General features: G+C 56.3%; 17 non-coding genes across 17 annotated transcripts; 12 read left to right on the forward strand and 5 right to left on the reverse strand.

Annotated features, from left to right (window-relative positions):
* The first annotated feature begins 1,230 nt into the window (after positions 1-1,230).
* Positions 1,231-1,312, forward strand: trnas-uga (transfer RNA serine (anticodon UGA)). The gene has a single exon. It is a non-coding gene; the product is annotated as a tRNA-Ser (tRNA).
* Positions 1,313-3,175: 1,863 nt separating this feature from the next.
* Positions 3,176-3,247, reverse strand: trnad-guc (transfer RNA aspartic acid (anticodon GUC)). The gene has a single exon. It is a non-coding gene; the product is annotated as a tRNA-Asp (tRNA).
* Positions 3,248-3,454: 207 nt separating this feature from the next.
* trnal-cag (transfer RNA leucine (anticodon CAG)) lies at positions 3,455-3,537 on the forward strand. The gene has a single exon. It is a non-coding gene; the product is annotated as a tRNA-Leu (tRNA).
* Positions 3,538-3,662: 125 nt separating this feature from the next.
* trnas-uga (transfer RNA serine (anticodon UGA)) lies at positions 3,663-3,744 on the forward strand. Its single transcript has one exon. It is a non-coding gene; the product is annotated as a tRNA-Ser (tRNA).
* Positions 3,745-5,672: 1,928 nt separating this feature from the next.
* Positions 5,673-5,754, forward strand: trnas-uga (transfer RNA serine (anticodon UGA)). Its single transcript has one exon. It is a non-coding gene; the product is annotated as a tRNA-Ser (tRNA).
* Positions 5,755-7,963: 2,209 nt separating this feature from the next.
* On the reverse strand, positions 7,964-8,035 carry trnad-guc (transfer RNA aspartic acid (anticodon GUC)). The gene has a single exon. It is a non-coding gene; the product is annotated as a tRNA-Asp (tRNA).
* Positions 8,036-8,242: 207 nt separating this feature from the next.
* trnal-cag (transfer RNA leucine (anticodon CAG)) lies at positions 8,243-8,325 on the forward strand. Its single transcript has one exon. It is a non-coding gene; the product is annotated as a tRNA-Leu (tRNA).
* A 125-nt stretch (positions 8,326-8,450) lies between these two features.
* trnas-uga (transfer RNA serine (anticodon UGA)) lies at positions 8,451-8,532 on the forward strand. The gene has a single exon. It is a non-coding gene; the product is annotated as a tRNA-Ser (tRNA).
* A 2,215-nt stretch (positions 8,533-10,747) lies between these two features.
* trnad-guc (transfer RNA aspartic acid (anticodon GUC)) lies at positions 10,748-10,819 on the reverse strand. Its single transcript has one exon. It is a non-coding gene; the product is annotated as a tRNA-Asp (tRNA).
* Positions 10,820-11,026: 207 nt separating this feature from the next.
* trnal-cag (transfer RNA leucine (anticodon CAG)) lies at positions 11,027-11,109 on the forward strand. Its single transcript has one exon. It is a non-coding gene; the product is annotated as a tRNA-Leu (tRNA).
* Positions 11,110-11,234: 125 nt separating this feature from the next.
* Positions 11,235-11,316, forward strand: trnas-uga (transfer RNA serine (anticodon UGA)). The gene has a single exon. It is a non-coding gene; the product is annotated as a tRNA-Ser (tRNA).
* A 1,240-nt stretch (positions 11,317-12,556) lies between these two features.
* trnad-guc (transfer RNA aspartic acid (anticodon GUC)) lies at positions 12,557-12,628 on the reverse strand. The gene has a single exon. It is a non-coding gene; the product is annotated as a tRNA-Asp (tRNA).
* Positions 12,629-12,835: 207 nt separating this feature from the next.
* trnal-cag (transfer RNA leucine (anticodon CAG)) lies at positions 12,836-12,918 on the forward strand. Its single transcript has one exon. It is a non-coding gene; the product is annotated as a tRNA-Leu (tRNA).
* Positions 12,919-13,043: 125 nt separating this feature from the next.
* trnas-uga (transfer RNA serine (anticodon UGA)) lies at positions 13,044-13,125 on the forward strand. The gene has a single exon. It is a non-coding gene; the product is annotated as a tRNA-Ser (tRNA).
* A 1,439-nt stretch (positions 13,126-14,564) lies between these two features.
* Positions 14,565-14,636, reverse strand: trnad-guc (transfer RNA aspartic acid (anticodon GUC)). Its single transcript has one exon. It is a non-coding gene; the product is annotated as a tRNA-Asp (tRNA).
* Positions 14,637-14,843: 207 nt separating this feature from the next.
* On the forward strand, positions 14,844-14,926 carry trnal-cag (transfer RNA leucine (anticodon CAG)). The gene has a single exon. It is a non-coding gene; the product is annotated as a tRNA-Leu (tRNA).
* Positions 14,927-15,051: 125 nt separating this feature from the next.
* On the forward strand, positions 15,052-15,133 carry trnas-uga (transfer RNA serine (anticodon UGA)). Its single transcript has one exon. It is a non-coding gene; the product is annotated as a tRNA-Ser (tRNA).
* Positions 15,134-15,713: the final 580 nt, after the last annotated feature.

The following is a 15,713-nucleotide window of genomic DNA, read 5'->3' on the forward strand; positions in this document are numbered from 1 at the left end:
GCTCCTGGGAGGCTGAGGCTCGAGGACGGCTTGAGCTGAGGAGATCTGTGTGGCGGTGGGCTGTGCCGATCAGGGGTCCGCGTTAAAATCGGCATCGATATGGTGACCCCGGGGGAGCCCAGGGTCACCAGGTCGTCTAAGGAGGGGTGAACCAACCCAGGTCGGAAACGGAGCAGGTGAAAGCCACAAAAGATGAGAGCACTGCTTGTCCCTTAGCTCATTTGCCAGCTCTCTCTCTCTCTCTATCTATCTATCTTTGACTTGCTTTTATATACATAAATATATATAATAAATCATAGATAAATAAATAAATAAATCCTTCCCTGGGTCAGAGGCCGCACATCGGGTCAAAAACAAGCGGAGTTGCTGCCGGACGTGGTGGCGCGCGCCTGTGATCCAAGCTCCTGGGAGGCTGAGGCTCGAGGACGGCTTGAGCTGAGGAGATCTGTGTGGCGGTGGGCTGTGCCGATCAGGGGTCCGTGTTAAAATCGGCATCGATATGGTGACCCCGGGGGAGCCCAGGGTCACCAGGTCGTCTAAGGAGGGGTGAACCAACCCAGGTCGGAAACGGAGCAAGTGAAAGCCCCCGTGCCAATCGGTTCTGGGACAGCTCCTGTGAGTAGCCGCCGCCGTGCAGCCTGAGTGACACAGCGGAACTCGACCTTTTGGTCGTGAGGACAAAGGCAGGTGCAACTGCTTTCTTTACGGACAACAGGCCGAGGTAGCAAAAGGAGCAGAGCAGCCTCCCCGTCGGGGAATAGAACCCCGGTCTCCCGCGTGACAGGCGGGGATACTCACCACTATACTAACGAGGACGGCACGGCAGGGCCTTTCCAGGCTCGCCGTGGCCGACCGCCTCCGCTGTGTCCCGTCATCGCACTTTCGTAGCGTTCTACGGCCAAGGCGAGGCATCCGCTGGCTGCACCGCCCCGCGTCATTCAACCGTTGGGTGTCCAGTCTCGAGCACGCTGTGAGCTTTGCGAGGGCCAGCGGCCAGCGGCCAGCAGCCCCCGGGTCAGCAGGTCAGGATGGCCGAGAGGTCTAAGGCGCTGCGTTCAGGTCGCAGTCTCCCCTGGAGCCGTGGGTTCGAACCCCACTTCTGACATAGCCGGAGCTGCTTTTGCGCTTTTTGGGACGCTGGCGTGTCTTGCGCTTCCCTCCCCGCCCTCAACGCCACGTGATCCCAAACGGTCTCCCACACCAACTGCGCCCCTACCCGCCCGTCCAGCGGTAGTCGTGGCCGAGTGGTTAAGGCGGCGGACTTGAAATCCACTGGGGTCTCCCCGCGCAGGTTCAAATCCTGCCGACTACGATGCCGGAGATCACCGCCCCACGGGCCGGCTTGATTTCCCAAACCCCACAAGAGATGATAGCACTGCTTGTCCCGTAGCTCTTTTGCCAGCTCTCTCTCTCTCTCTCTCTCTCTCTCTCTCTCTCTCTCTCTCTCTCTCTCTCTCTCTCTCTCTCTCTCTATCTATCTATCTATCTTTGACTTGCTTTTATATACATAAATATATATATTAAATCATAGATAAATAAATAAATAAATCCTTCCCTGGGTCAGAAGCCGCACATCGGGTCAAAAACAAGCGGAGTTGCTGCCGGACGTGGTGCCGCGCGCCTGTAATCCAAGCTCCTGGGAGGCTGAGGCTCGAGGACGGCTTGAGCTGAGGAGATCTGTGTGGCGGTGGGCTGTGCCGATCAGGGGTCCGCGTTAAAATCGGCATCGATATGGTGACCCCGGGGGAGCCCAGGGTCACCAGGTCGTCTAAGGAGGGGTGAACCAACCCAGGTCGGAAACGGAGCAGGTGAAAGCCACAAAAGATGAGAGCACTGCTTGTCCCGTAGCTCATTTGCCAGCTCTCTCTCTCTCTCTATCTATCTATCTTTGACTTGCTTTTATATACATAAATATATATAATAAATCATAGATAAATAAATAAATAAATCCTTCCCTGGGTCAGAGGCCGCACATCGGGTCAAAAACAAGCGGAGTTGCTGCCGGACGTGGTGCCGCGCGCCTGTGACCCAAGCTCCTGGGAGGCTGAGGCTCGAGGACGGCTTGAGCTGAGGAGATCTGTGTGGCGGTGGGCTGTGCCGATCAGGGGTCCGCGTTAAAATCGGCATCGATATGGTGACCCCGGGGGAGCCCAGGGTCACCAGGTCGTCTAAGGAGGGGTGAACCAACCCAGGTCGGAAACGGAGCAGGTGAAAGCCACAAAAGATGAGAGCACTGCTTGTCCCGTAGCTCATTTGCCAGCTCTCTCTCTCTCTCTATCTATCTATCATTGACTTGCTTTTATATACATAAATATATATAATAAATCATAGATAAATAAATAAATAAATCCTTCCCTGGGTCAGAAGCCGCACATCGGGTCAAAAACAAGCGGAGTTGCTGCCGGACGTGGTGCCGCGCGCCTGTGATCCAAGCTCCTGGGAGGCTGAGGCTCGAGGACGGCTTGAGCTGAGGAGATCTGTGTGGCGGTGGGCTGTGCCGATCAGGGGTCCGCGTTAAAATCGGCATCGATATGGTGACCCCGGGGGAGCCCAGGGTCACCAGGTCGTCTAAGGAGGGGTGAACCAACCCAGGTCGGAAACGGAGCAGGTGAAAGCCACAAAAGATGAGAGCACTGCTTGTCCCGTAGCTCATTTGCCAGCTCTCTCTCTCTCTCTATCTATCTATCTTTGACTTGCTTTTATATACATAAATATATATAATAAATCATAGATAAATAAATAAATAAATCCTTCCCTGGGTCAGAGGCCGCACATCGGGTCAAAAACAAGCGGAGTTGCTGCCGGACGTGGTGGCGCGTGCCTGTGATCCAAGCTCCTGGGAGGCTGAGGCTCGAGGACGGCTTGAGCTGAGGAGATCTGTGTGGCGGTGGGCTGTGCCGATCAGGGGTCCGTGTTAAAATCGGCATCGATATGGTGACCCCGGGGGAGCCCAGGGTCACCAGGTCGTCTAAGGAGGGGTGAACCAACCCAGGTCGGAAACGGAGCAGGTGAAAGCCCCCGTGCCAATCGGTTCTGGGACAGCTCCTGTGAGTAGCCGCCGCCGTGCAGCCTGAGTGACACAGCGGAACTCGACCTTTTGGTCGTGAGGACAAAGGCAGGTGCAACTGCTTTCTTTACGGACAACAGGCCGAGGTAGCAAAAGGAGCAGAGCAGCCTCCCCGTCGGGGAATCGAACCCCGGTCTCCCGCGTGACAGGCGGGGATACTCACCACTATACTAACGAGGACGGCACGGCAGGGCCTTTCCAGGCTCGCCGTGGCCGACCGCCTCCGCTGTGTCCCGTCATCGCACTTTCGTAGCGTTCTACGGCCAAGGCGAGGCATCCGCTGGCTGCACCGCCCCGCGTCATTCAACCGTTGGGTGTCCAGTCTCGAGCACGCTGTGAGCTTTGCGAGGGCCAGCGGCCAGCGGCCAGCAGCCCCCGGGTCAGCAGGTCAGGATGGCCGAGCGGTCTAAGGCGCTGCGTTCAGGTCGCAGTCTCCCCCGGAGGCGTGGGTTCGAACCCCACTTCTGACATAGCCGGAGCTGCTTTTGCGCTTTTTGGGACGCTGGCGTGTCTTGCGCTTCCCTCCCCGCCCTCAACGCCACGTGATCCCAAACGGTCTCCCACACCAACTGCGCCCCTACCCGCCCGTCCAGCGGTAGTCGTGGCCGAGTGGTTAAGGCGGCGGACTTGAAATCCACTGGGGTCTCCCCGCGCAGGTTCAAATCCTGCCGACTACGATGCCGGAGATCACCGCCCCACGGGCCGGCTTGATTTCCCAAACCCCACAAGAGATGATAGCACTGCTTGTCCCGTAGCTCTTTTGCCAGCTCTTTTGCCAGCTCTCTCTCTCTCTCTCTCTCTCTCTCTCTCTCTCTCTCTATCTATCTATCATTGACTTGCTTTTATATACATAAATATATATAATAAATCATAGATAAATAAATAAATAAATCCTTCCCTGGGTCAGAAGCCGCACATCGGGTCAAAAACAAGCGGAGTTGCTGCCGGACGTGGTGCCGCGCGCCTGTGATCCAAGCTCCTGGGAGGCTGAGGCTCGAGGACGGCTTGAGCTGAGGAGATCTGTGTGGCGGTGGGCTGTGCCGATCAGGGGTCCGCGTTAAAATCGGCATCGATATGGTGACCCCGGGGGAGCCCAGGGTCACCAGGTCGTCTAAGGAGGGGTGAACCAACCCAGGTCGGAAACGGAGCAGGTGAAAGCCACAAAAGATGAGAGCACTGCTTGTCCCGTAGCTCATTTGCCAGCTCTCTCTCTCTCTCTATCTATCTATCATTGACTTGCTTTTATATACATAAATATATATAATAAATCATAGATAAATAAATAAATAAATCCTTCCCTGGGTCAGAAGCCGCACATCGGGTCAAAAACAAGCGGAGTTGCTGCCGGACGTGGTGCCGCGCGCCTGTGATCCAAGCTCCTGGGAGGCTGAGGCTCGAGGACGGCTTGAGCTGAGGAGATCTGTGTGGCGGTGGGCTGTGCCGATCAGGGGTCCGCGTTAAAATCGGCATCGATATGGTGACCCCGGGGGAGCCCAGGGTCACCAGGTCGTCTAAGGAGGGGTGAACCAACCCAGGTCGGAAACGGAGCAGGTGAAAGCCACAAAAGATGAGAGCACTGCTTGTCCCGTAGCTCATTTGCCAGCTCTCTCTCTCTCTCTATCTATCTATCTTTGACTTGCTTTTATATACATAAATATATATAATAAATCATAGATAAATAAATAAATAAATCCTTCCCTGGGTCAGAGGCCGCACATCGGGTCAAAAACAAGCGGAGTTGCTGCCGGACGTGGTGGCGCGCGCCTGTGATCCAAGCTCCTGGGAGGCTGAGGCTCGAGGACGGCTTGAGCTGAGGAGATCTGTGTGGCGGTGGGCTGTGCCGATCAGGGGTCCGTGTTAAAATCGGCATCGATATGGTGACCCCGGGGGAGCCCAGGGTCACCAGGTCGTCTAAGGAGGGGTGAACCAACCCAGGTCGGAAACGGAGCAGGTGAAAGCCCCCGTGCCAATCGGTTCTGGGACAGCTCCTGTGAGTAGCCGCCGCCGTGCAGCCTGAGTGACACAGCGGAACTCGACCTTTTGGTCGTGAGGACAAAGGCAGGTGCAACTGCTTTCTTTTCGGACAACAGGCCGAGGTAGCAAAAGGAGCAGAGCAGCCTCCCCGTCGGGGAATCGAACCCCGGTCTCCCGCGTGACAGGCGGGGATACTCAACACTATACTAACGAGGACGGCACGGCAGGGCCTTTCCAGGCTCGCCGTGGCCGACCGCCTCCGCTGTGTCCCGTCATCACACTTTCGTAGCGTTCTACGGCCAAGGCGAGGCATCCGCTGGCTGCACCGCCCCGCGTCATTCAACCGTTGGGTGTCCAGTCTCGAGCACGCTGTGAGCTTTGCGAGGGCCAGCGGCCAGCGACCAGCAGCCCCCGGGTCAGCAGGTCAGGATGGCCGAGCGGTCTAAGGCGCTGCGTTCAGGTCGCAGTCTCCCACAGAGGCGTGGGTTCGAACCCCACTTCTGACATAGCCGGAGCTGCTTTTGCGCTTTTTGGGACGCTGGCGTGTCTTGCGCTTCCCTCCCCGCCCTCAACGCCACGTGATCCCAAACGGTCTCCCACACCAACTGCGCCCCTACCCGCCCGTCCAGCGGTAGTCGTGGCCGAGTGGTTAAGGCGGCGGACTTGAAATCCACTGGGGTCTCCCCGCGCAGGTTCAAATCCTGCCGACTACGATGCCGGAGAGCACCGCCCCACGGACCGGCTTGATTTCCCAAACCCCACAAGAGATTATAGCACTGCTTGTCCCGTAGCTCTTTTGCCAGCTCTCTCTCTCTCTCTCTCTATCTATCTATCTTTGACTTGCTTTTATATACATAAATATATATAATAAATCATAGATAAATAAATAAATAAATCCTTCCCTGGGTCAGAAGCCGCACATCGGGTCAAAAACAAGCGGAGTTGCTGCCGGACGTGGTGCCGCGCGCCTGTGATCCAAGCTCCTGGGAGGCTGAGGCTCGAGGACGGCTTGAGCTGAGGAGATCTGTGTGGCGGTGGGCTGTGCCGATCAGGGGTCCGCGTTAAAATCGGCATCGATATGGTGACCCCGGGGGAGCCCAGGGTCACCAGGTCGTCTAAGGAGGGGTGAACCAACCCAGGTCGGAAACGGAGCAGGTGAAAGCCACAAAAGATGAGAGCACTGCTTGTCCCGTAGCTCATTTGCCAGCTCTCTCTCTCTCTCTATCTATCTATCATTGACTTGCTTTTATATACATAAATATATATAATAAATCATAGATAAATAAATAAATAAATCCTTCCCTGGGTCAGAAGCCGCACATCGGGTCAAAAACAAGCGGAGTTGCTGCCGGACGTGGTGCCGCGCGCCTGTGATCCAAGCTCCTGGGAGGCTGAGGCTCGAGGACGGCTTGAGCTGAGGAGATCTGTGTGGCGGTGGGCTGTGCCGATCAGGGGTCCGCGTTAAAATCGGCATCGATATGGTGACCCCGGGGGAGCCCAGGGTCACCAGGTCGTCTAAGGAGGGGTGAACCAACCCAGGTCGGAAACGGAGCAGGTGAAAGCCACAAAAGATGAGAGCACTGCTTGTCCCGTAGCTCATTTGCCAGCTCTCTCTCTCTCTCTATCTATCTATCTTTGACTTGCTTTTATATACATAAATATATATAATAAATCATAGATAAATAAATAAATAAATCCTTCCCTGGGTCAGAGGCCGCACATCGGGTCAAAAACAAGCGGAGTTGCTGCCGGACGTGGTGTCGCGCGCCTGTGATCCAAGCTCCTGGGAGGCTGAGGCTCGAGGACGGCTTGAGCTGAGGAGATCTGTGTGGCGGTGGGCTGTGCCGATCAGGGGTCCGCGTTAAAATCGGCATCGATATGGTGACCCCGGGGGAGCCCAGCGTCACCAGGTCGTCTAAGGAGGGGTGAACCAACCCAGGTCGGAAACGGAGCAGGTGAAAGCCACAAAAGATGAGAGCACTGCTTGTCCCGTAGCTCATTTGCCAGCTCTCTCTCTCTCTCTATCTATCTATCATTGACTTGCTTTTATATACATAAATATATATAATAAATCATAGATAAATAAATAAATAAATCCTTCCCTGGGTCAGAAGCCGCACATCGGGTCAAAAACAAGCGGAGTTGCTGCCGGACGTGGTGCCGCGCGCCTGTGATCCAAGCTCCTGGGAGGCTGAGGCTCGAGGACGGCTTGAGCTGAGGAGATCTGTGTGGCGGTGGGCTGTGCCGATCAGGGGTCCGCGTTAAAATCGGCATCGATATGGTGACCCCGGGGGAGCCCAGGGTCACCAGGTCGTCTAAGGAGGGGTGAACCAACCCAGGTCGGAAACGGAGCAGGTGAAAGCCACAAAAGATGAGAGCACTGCTTGTCCCGTAGCTCATTTGCCAGCTCTCTCTCTCTCTCTATCTATCTATCTTTGACTTGCTTTTATATACATAAATATATATAATAAATCATAGATAAATAAATAAATAAATCCTTCCCTGGGTCAGAGGCCGCACATCGGGTCAAAAACAAGCGGAGTTGCTGCCGGACGTGGTGGCGCGCGCCTGTGATCCAAGCTCCTGGGAGGCTGAGGCTCGAGGATGGCTTGAGCTGAGGAGATCTGTGTGGCGGTGGGCTGTGCCGATCAGGGGTCCGTGTTAAAATCGGCATCGATATGGTGACCCCGGGGGAGCCCAGGGTCACCAGGTCGTCTAAGGAGGGGTGAACCAACCCAGGTCGGAAACGGAGCAGGTGAAAGCCCCCGTGCCAATCGGTTCTGGGACAGCTCCTGTGAGTAGCCGCCGCCGTGCAGCCTGAGTGACACAGCGGAACTCGACCTTTTGGTCGTGAGGACAAAGGCAGGTGCAACTGCTTTCTTTACGGACAACAGGCCGAGGTAGCAAAAGGAGCAGAGCAGCCTCCCCGTCGGGGAATCGAACCCCGGTCTCCCGCGTGACAGGCGGGGATACTCACCACTATACTAACGAGGACGGCACGGCAGGGCCTTTCCAGGCTCGCCGTGGCCGACCGCCTCCGCTGTGTCCCGTCATCGCACTTTCGTAGCGTTCTACGGCCAAGGCGAGGCATCCGCTGGCTGCACCGCCCCGCGTCATTCAACCGTTGGGTGTCCAGTCTCGAGCACGCTGTGAGCTTTGCGAGGGCCAGCGGCCAGCGACCAGCAGCCCCCGGGTCAGCAGGTCAGGATGGCCGAGCGGTCTAAGGCGCTGCGTTCAGGTCGCAGTCTCCCCCGGAGGCGTGGGTTCGAACCCCACTTCTGACATAGCCGGAGCTGCTTTTGCGCTTTTTGGGACGCTGGCGTGTCTTGCGCTTCCCTCCCCGCCCTCAACGCCACGTGATCCCAAACGGTCTCCCACACCAACTGCGCCCCTACCCGCCCGTCCAGCGGTAGTCGTGGCCGAGTGGTTAAGGCGGCGGACTTGAAATCCACTGGGGTCTCCCCGCGCAGGTTCAAATCCTGCCGACTACGATGCCGGAGAGCACCGCCCCACGGGCCGGCTTGATTTCCCAAACCCCACAAGAGATGATAGCACTGCTTGTCCCGTAGCTCTTTTGCCAGCTCTCTCTCTCTCTCTCTCTCTCTCTATCTATCTATCTTTGACTTGCTTTTATATACATAAATATATATAATAAATCATAGATAAATAAATAAATAAATCCTTCCCTGGGTCAGAAGCCGCACATCGGGTCAAAAACAAGCGGAGTTGCTGCCGGACGTGGTGCCGCGCGCCTGTGATCCAAGCTCCTGGGAGGCTGAGGCTCGAGGACGGCTTGAGCTGAGGAGATCTGTGTGGCGGTGGGCTGTGCCGATCAGGGGTCCGCGTTAAAATCGGCATCGATATGGTGACCCCGGGGGAGCCCAGGGTCACCAGGTCGTCTAAGGAGGGGTGAACCAACCCAGGTCGGAAACGGAGCAGGTGAAAGCCACAAAAGATGAGAGCACTGCTTGTCCCGTAGCTCATTTGCCAGCTCTCTCTCTCTCTCTATCTATCTATCATTGACTTGCTTTTATATACATAAATATATATAATAAATCATAGATAAATAAATAAATAAATCCTTCCCTGGGTCAGAAGCCGCACATCGGGTCAAAAACAAGCGGAGTTGCTGCCGGACGTGGTGCCGCGCGCCTGTGATCCAAGCTCCTGGGAGGCTGAGGCTCGAGGACGGCTTGAGCTGAGGAGATCTGTGTGGCGGTGGGCTGTGCCGATCAGGGGTCCGCGTTAAAATCGGCATCGATATGGTGACCCCGGGGGAGCCCAGGGTCACCAGGTCGTCTAAGGAGGGGTGAACCAACCCAGGTCGGAAACGGAGCAGGTGAAAGCCACAAAAGATGAGAGCACTGCTTGTCCCGTAGCTCATTTGCCAGCTCTCTCTCTCTCTCTATCTATCTATCTTTGACTTGCTTTTATATACATAAATATATATAATAAATCATAGATAAATAAATAAATAAATCCTTCCCTGGGTCAGAGGCCGCACATCGGGTCAAAAACAAGCGGAGTTGCTGCCGGACGTGGTGCCGCGCGCCTGTGATCCAAGCTCCTGGGAGGCTGAGGCTCGAGGACGGCTTGAGCTGAGGAGATCTGTGTGGCGGTGGGCTGTGCCGATCAGGGGTCCGCGTTAAAATCGGCATCGATATGGTGACCCCGGGGGAGCCCAGGGTCACCAGGTCGTCTAAGGAGGGGTGAACCAACCCAGGTCGGAAACGGAGCAGGTGAAAGCCACAAAAGATGAGAGCACTGCTTGTCCCGTAGCTCATTTGCCAGCTCTCTCTCTCTCTCTATCTATCTATCATTGACTTGCTTTTATATACATAAATATATATAATAAATCATAGATAAATAAATAAATAAATCCTTCCCTGGGTCAGAAGCCGCACATCGGGTCAAAAACAAGCGGAGTTGCTGCCGGACGTGGTGCCGCGCGCCTGTGATCCAAGCTCCTGGGAGGCTGAGGCTCGAGGACGGCTTGAGCTGAGGAGATCTGTGTGGCGGTGGGCTGTGCCGATCAGGGGTCCGCGTTAAAATCGGCATCGATATGGTGACCCCGGGGGAGCCCAGGGTCACCAGGTCGTCTAAGGAGGGGTGAACCAACCCAGGTCGGAAACGGAGCAGGTGAAAGCCACAAAAGATGAGAGCACTGCTTGTCCCGTAGCTCATTTGCCAGCTCTCTCTCTCTCTCTATCTATCTATCTTTGACTTGCTTTTATATACATAAATATATATAATAAATCATAGATAAATAAATAAATAAATCCTTCCCTGGGTCAGAGGCCGCACATCGGGTCAAAAACAAGCGGAGTTGCTGCCGGACGTGGTGGCGCGCGCCTGTGATCCAAGGTCCTGGGAGGCTGAGGCTCGAGGACGGCTTGAGCTGAGGAGATCTGTGTGGCGGTGGGCTGTGCCGATCAGGGGTCCGTGTTAAAATCGGCATCGATATGGTGACCCCGGGGGAGCCCAGGGTCACCAGGTCGTCTAAGGAGGGGTGAACCAACCCAGGTCGGAAACGGAGCAGGTGAAAGCCCCTGTGCCAATCGGTTCTGGGACAGCTCCTGTGAGTAGCTGCCGCCGTGCAGCCTGAGTGACACAGCGGAACTCGACCTTTTGGTCGTGAGGACAAAGGCAGGTGCAACTGCTTTCTTTACGGACAACAGGCCGAGGTAGCAAAAGGAGCAGAGCAGCCTCCCCGTCGGGGAATCGAACCCCGGTCTCCCGCGTGACAGGCGGGGATACTCACCACTATACTAACGAGGACGGCACGGCAGGGCCTTTCCAGGCTCGCCGTGGCCGACCGCCTCCGCTGTGTCCCGTCATCGCACTTTCGTAGCGTTCTACGGCCAAGGCGAGGCATCCGCTGGCTGCACCGCCCCGCGTCATTCAACCGTTGGGTGTCCAGTCTCGAGCACGCTGTGAGCTTTGCGAGGGCCAGCGGCCAGCGGCCAGCAGCCCCCGGGTCAGCAGGTCAGGATGGCCGAGCGGTCTAAGGCGCTGCGTTCAGGTCGCAGTCTCCCCCGGAGGCGTGGGTTCGAACCCCACTTCTGACATAGCCGGAGCTGCTGTTGCGCTTTTTGGGACGCTGGCGTGTCTTGCGCTTCCCTCCCCGCCCTCAACGCCACGTGATCCCAAACGGTCTCCCACACCAACTGCGCCCCTACCCGCCCGTCCAGCGGTAGTCGTGGCCGAGTGGTTAAGGCGGCGGACTTGAAATCCACTGGGGTCTCCCCGCGCAGGTTCAAATCCTGCCGACTACGATGCCGGAGAGCACCGCCCCACGGGCCGGCTTGATTTCCCAAACCCCACAAGAGATGATAGCACTGCTATCAGCTCACAGCGTGCTCGAGACTGGACACCCAACGGTTGAATGACGCGGGGCGGTGCAGCCAGCGGATGCCTCGCCTTGGCCGTAGAACGCTACGAAAGTGCGATGATGGGACACAGCGGAGGCGGTCGGCCACGGCGAGCCTGGAAAGGGTCACCAGGTCGTCTAAGGAGGGGTGAACCAACCCAGGTCGGAAACGGAGCAGGTGAAAGCCACAAAAGATGAGAGCACTGCTTGTCCTGTAGCTCATTTGCCAGCTCTCTCTCTCTCTCTATCTATCTATCATTGACTTGCTTTTATATACATAAATATATATAATAAATCATAGATAAATAAATAAATAAATCCTTCCCTGGGTCAGAAGCCGCACATCGGGTCAAAAACAAGCGGAGTTGCTGCCGGACGTGGTGCCGCGCGCCTGTGATCCAAGCTCCTGGGAGGCTGAGGCTCGAGGACGGCTTGAGCTGAGGAGATCTGTGTGGCGGTGGGCTGTGCCGATCAGGGGTCCGCGTTAAAATCGGCATCGATATGGTGACCCCGGGGGAGCCCAGGGTCACCAGGTCGTCTAAGGAGGGGTGAACCAACCCAGGTCGGAAACGGAGCAGGTGAAAGCCACAAAAGATGAGAGCACTGCTTGTCCCGTAGCTCATTTGCCAGCTCTCTCTCTCTCTCTATCTATCTATCTTTGACTTGCTTTTATATACATAAATATATATAATAAATCATAGATAAATAAATAAATAAATCCTTCCCTGGGTCAGAGGCCGCACATCGGGTCAAAAACAAGCGGAGTTGCTGCCGGACGTGGTGGCGCGCGCCTGTGATCCAAGCTCCTGGGAGGCTGAGGCTCGAGGACGGCTTGAGCTGAGGAGATCTGTGTGGCGGTGGGCTGTGCCGATCAGGGGTCCGTGTTAAAATCGGCATCGATATGGTGACCCCGGGGGAGCCCAGGGTCACCAGGTCGTCTAAGGAGGGGTGAACCAACCCAGGTCGGAAACGGAGCAGGTGAAAGCCCCCGTGCCAATCGGTTCTGGGACAGCTCCTGTGAGTAGCCGCCGCCGTGCAGCCTGAGTGACACAGCGGAACTCGACCTTTTGGTCGTGAGGACAAAGGCAGGTGCAACTGCTTTCTTTACGGACAACAGGCCGAGGTAGCAAAAGGAGCAGAGCAGCCTCCCCGTCGGGGAATCGAACCCCGGTCTCCCGCGTGACAGGCGGGGATACTCACCACTATACTAACGAGGACGGCACGGCAGGGCCTTTCCAGGCTCACCGTGGCCGACCGCCTCCGCTGTGTCCCGTCATCGCACTTTCGTAGCGTTCTACGGCCAAGGCGAGGCATCCGCTGGCTGCACCGCCCCGCGTCATTCAACCGTTGGGTGTCCAGTCTCGAGCACGCTGTGAGCTTTGCGAGGGCCAGCGGCCAGCGGCCAGCAGCCCCCGGGTCAGCAGGTCAGGATGGCCGAGCGGTCTAAGGCGCTGCGTTCAGGTCGCAGTCTCCCCCGGAGGCGTGGGTTCGAACCCCACTTCTGACATAGCCGGAGCTGCTTTTGCGCTTTTTGGGACGCTGGCGTGTCTTGCGCTTCCCTCCCCGCCCTCAACGCCACGTGATCCCAAACGGTCTCCCACACCAACTGCGCCCCTACCCGCCCGTCCAGCGGTAGTCGTGGCCGAGTGGTTAAGGCGGCGGACTTGAAATCCACTGGGGTCTCCCCGCGCAGGTTCAAATCCTGCCGACTACGATGCCGGAGAGCACCGCCCCACGGGCCGGCTTGATTTCCCAAACCCCACAAGAGATGATAGCACTGCTTGTCCCGTAGCTCTTTTGCCAGCTCTCTCTCTCTCTCTCTCTCTCTCTCTCTCTCTCTCTCTCTCTCTCTCTATCTATCTATCTTTGACTTGCTTTTATATACATAAATATATATAATAAATCATAGATAAATAAATAAATAAATCCTTCCCTGGGTCAGAAGCCGCACATCGGGTCAAAAACAAGCGGAGTTGCTGCCGGACGTGGTGCCGCGCGCCTGTGATCCAAGCTCCTGGGAGGCTGAGGCTCGAGGACGGCTTGAGCTGAGGAGATCTGTGTGGCGGTGGGCTGTGCCGATCAGGGGTCCGCGTTAAAATCGGCATCGATATGGTGACCCCGGGGGAGCCCAGGGTCACCAGGTCGTCTAAGGAGGGGTGAACCAACCCAGGTCGGAAACGGAGCAGGTGAAAGCCACAAAAGATGAGAGCACTGCTTGTCCCGTAGCTCATTTGCCAGCTCTCTCTCTCTCTCTATCTATCTATCATTGACTTGCTTTTATATACATAAATATATATAATAAATCATAGATAAATAAATAAATAAATCCTTCCCTGGGTCAGAAGCCGCACATCGGGTCAAAAACAAGCGGAGTTGCTGCCGGACGTGGTGCCGCGCGCCTGTGATCCAAGCTCCTGGGAGGCTGAGGCTCGAGGACGGCTTGAGCTGAGGAGATCTGTGTGGCGGTGGGCTGTGCCGATCAGGGGTCCGCGTTAAAATCGGCATCGATATGGTGACCCCGGGGGAGCCCAGGGTCACCAGGTCGTCTAAGGAGGGGTGAACCAACCCAGGTCGGAAACGGAGCAGGTGAAAGCCACAAAAGATGAGAGCACTGCTTGTCCCGTAGCTCATTTGCCAGCTCTCTCTCTCTCTCTATCTATCTATCTTTGACTTGCTTTTATATACATAAATATATATAATAAATCATAGATAAATAAATAAATAAATCCTTCCCTGGGTCAGAGGCCGCACATCGGGTCAAAAACAAGCGGAGTTGCTGCCGGACGTGGTGGCGCGCGCCTGTGATCCAAGCTCCTGGGAGGCTGAGGCTCGAGGACGGCTTGAGCTGAGGAGATCTGTGTGGCGGTGGGCTGTGCCGATCAGGGGTCCGTGTTAAAATCGGCATCGATATGGTGACCCCGGGGGAGCCCAGGGTCACCAGGTCGTCTAAGGAGGGGTGAACCAACCCAGGTCGGAAACGGAGCAGGTGAAAGCCCCCGTGCCAATCGGTTCTGGGACAGCTCCTGTGAGTAGCCGCCGCCGTGCAGCCTGAGTGACACAGCGGAACTCGACCTTTTGGTCGTGAGGACAAAGGCAGGTGCAACTGCTTTCTTTACGGACAACAGGCCGAGGTAGCAAAAGGAGCAGAGCAGCCTCCCCGTCGGGGAATCGAACCCCGGTCTCCCGCGTGACAGGCGGGGATACTCACCACTATACTAACGAGGACGGCACGGCAGGGCCTTTCCAGGCTCACCGTGGCCGACCGCCTCCGCTGTGTCCCGTCATCGCACTTTCGTAGCGTTCTACGGCCAAGGCGAGGCATCCGCTGGCTGCACCGCCCCGCGTCATTCAACCGTTGGGTGTCCAGTCTCGAGCACGCTGTGAGCTTTGCGAGGGCCAGCGGCCAGCGGCCAGCAGCCCCCGGGTCAGCAGGTCAGGATGGCCGAGCGGTCTAAGGCGCTGCGTTCAGGTCGCAGTCTCCCCCGGAGGCGTGGGTTCGAACCCCACTTCTGACATAGCCGGAGCTGCTTTTGCGCTTTTTGGGACGCTGGCGTGTCTTGCGCTTCCCTCCCCGCCCTCAACGCCACGTGATCCCAAACGGTCTCCCACACCAACTGCGCCCCTACCCACCCGTCCAGCGGTAGTCGTGGCCGAGTGGTTAAGGCGGCGGACTTGAAATCCACTGGGGTCTCCCCGCGCAGGTTCAAATCCTGCCGACTACGATGCCGGAGAGCACCGCCCCACGGGCCGGCTTGATTTCCCAAACCCTACAAGAGATGATAGCACTGCTTGTCCCGTAGCTCTTTTGCCAGCTCTCTCTCTCTCTCTCTCTCTCTATCTATCTATCTTTGACTTGCTTTTATATACATAAATATATATAATAAATCATAGATAAATAAATAAATAAATCCTTCCCTGGGTCAGAAGCCGCACATCGGGTCAAAAACAAGCGGAGTTGCTGCCGGACGTGGTGCCGCGCGCCTGTGATCCAAGCTCCTGGGAGGCTGAGGCTCGAGGACGGCTTGAGCTGAGGAGATCTGTGTGGCGGTGGGCTGTGCCGATCAGGGGTCCGCGTTAAAATCGGCATCGATATGGTGACCCCGGGGGAGCACAGGGTCACCAGGTCGTCTAAGGAGGGGTGAACCAACCCAGGTCGGAAACGGAGCAGGTGAAAGCCACAAAAGATGAGAGCACTGCTTGTCCCGTAGCTCATTTGCCAGCTCTCTCTCTCTCTCTATCTATCTATCATTGACTTGCTTTTATATACATAAATATATATAATAAATCATAGATAAATAAATA

The sequence above is a fragment of the Amia ocellicauda genome, chromosome 19 (genome assembly GCF_036373705.1).
Source record: "Amia ocellicauda isolate fAmiCal2 chromosome 19, fAmiCal2.hap1, whole genome shotgun sequence".
NCBI classification, from domain to species: domain Eukaryota; kingdom Metazoa; phylum Chordata; class Actinopteri; order Amiiformes; family Amiidae; genus Amia; species Amia ocellicauda.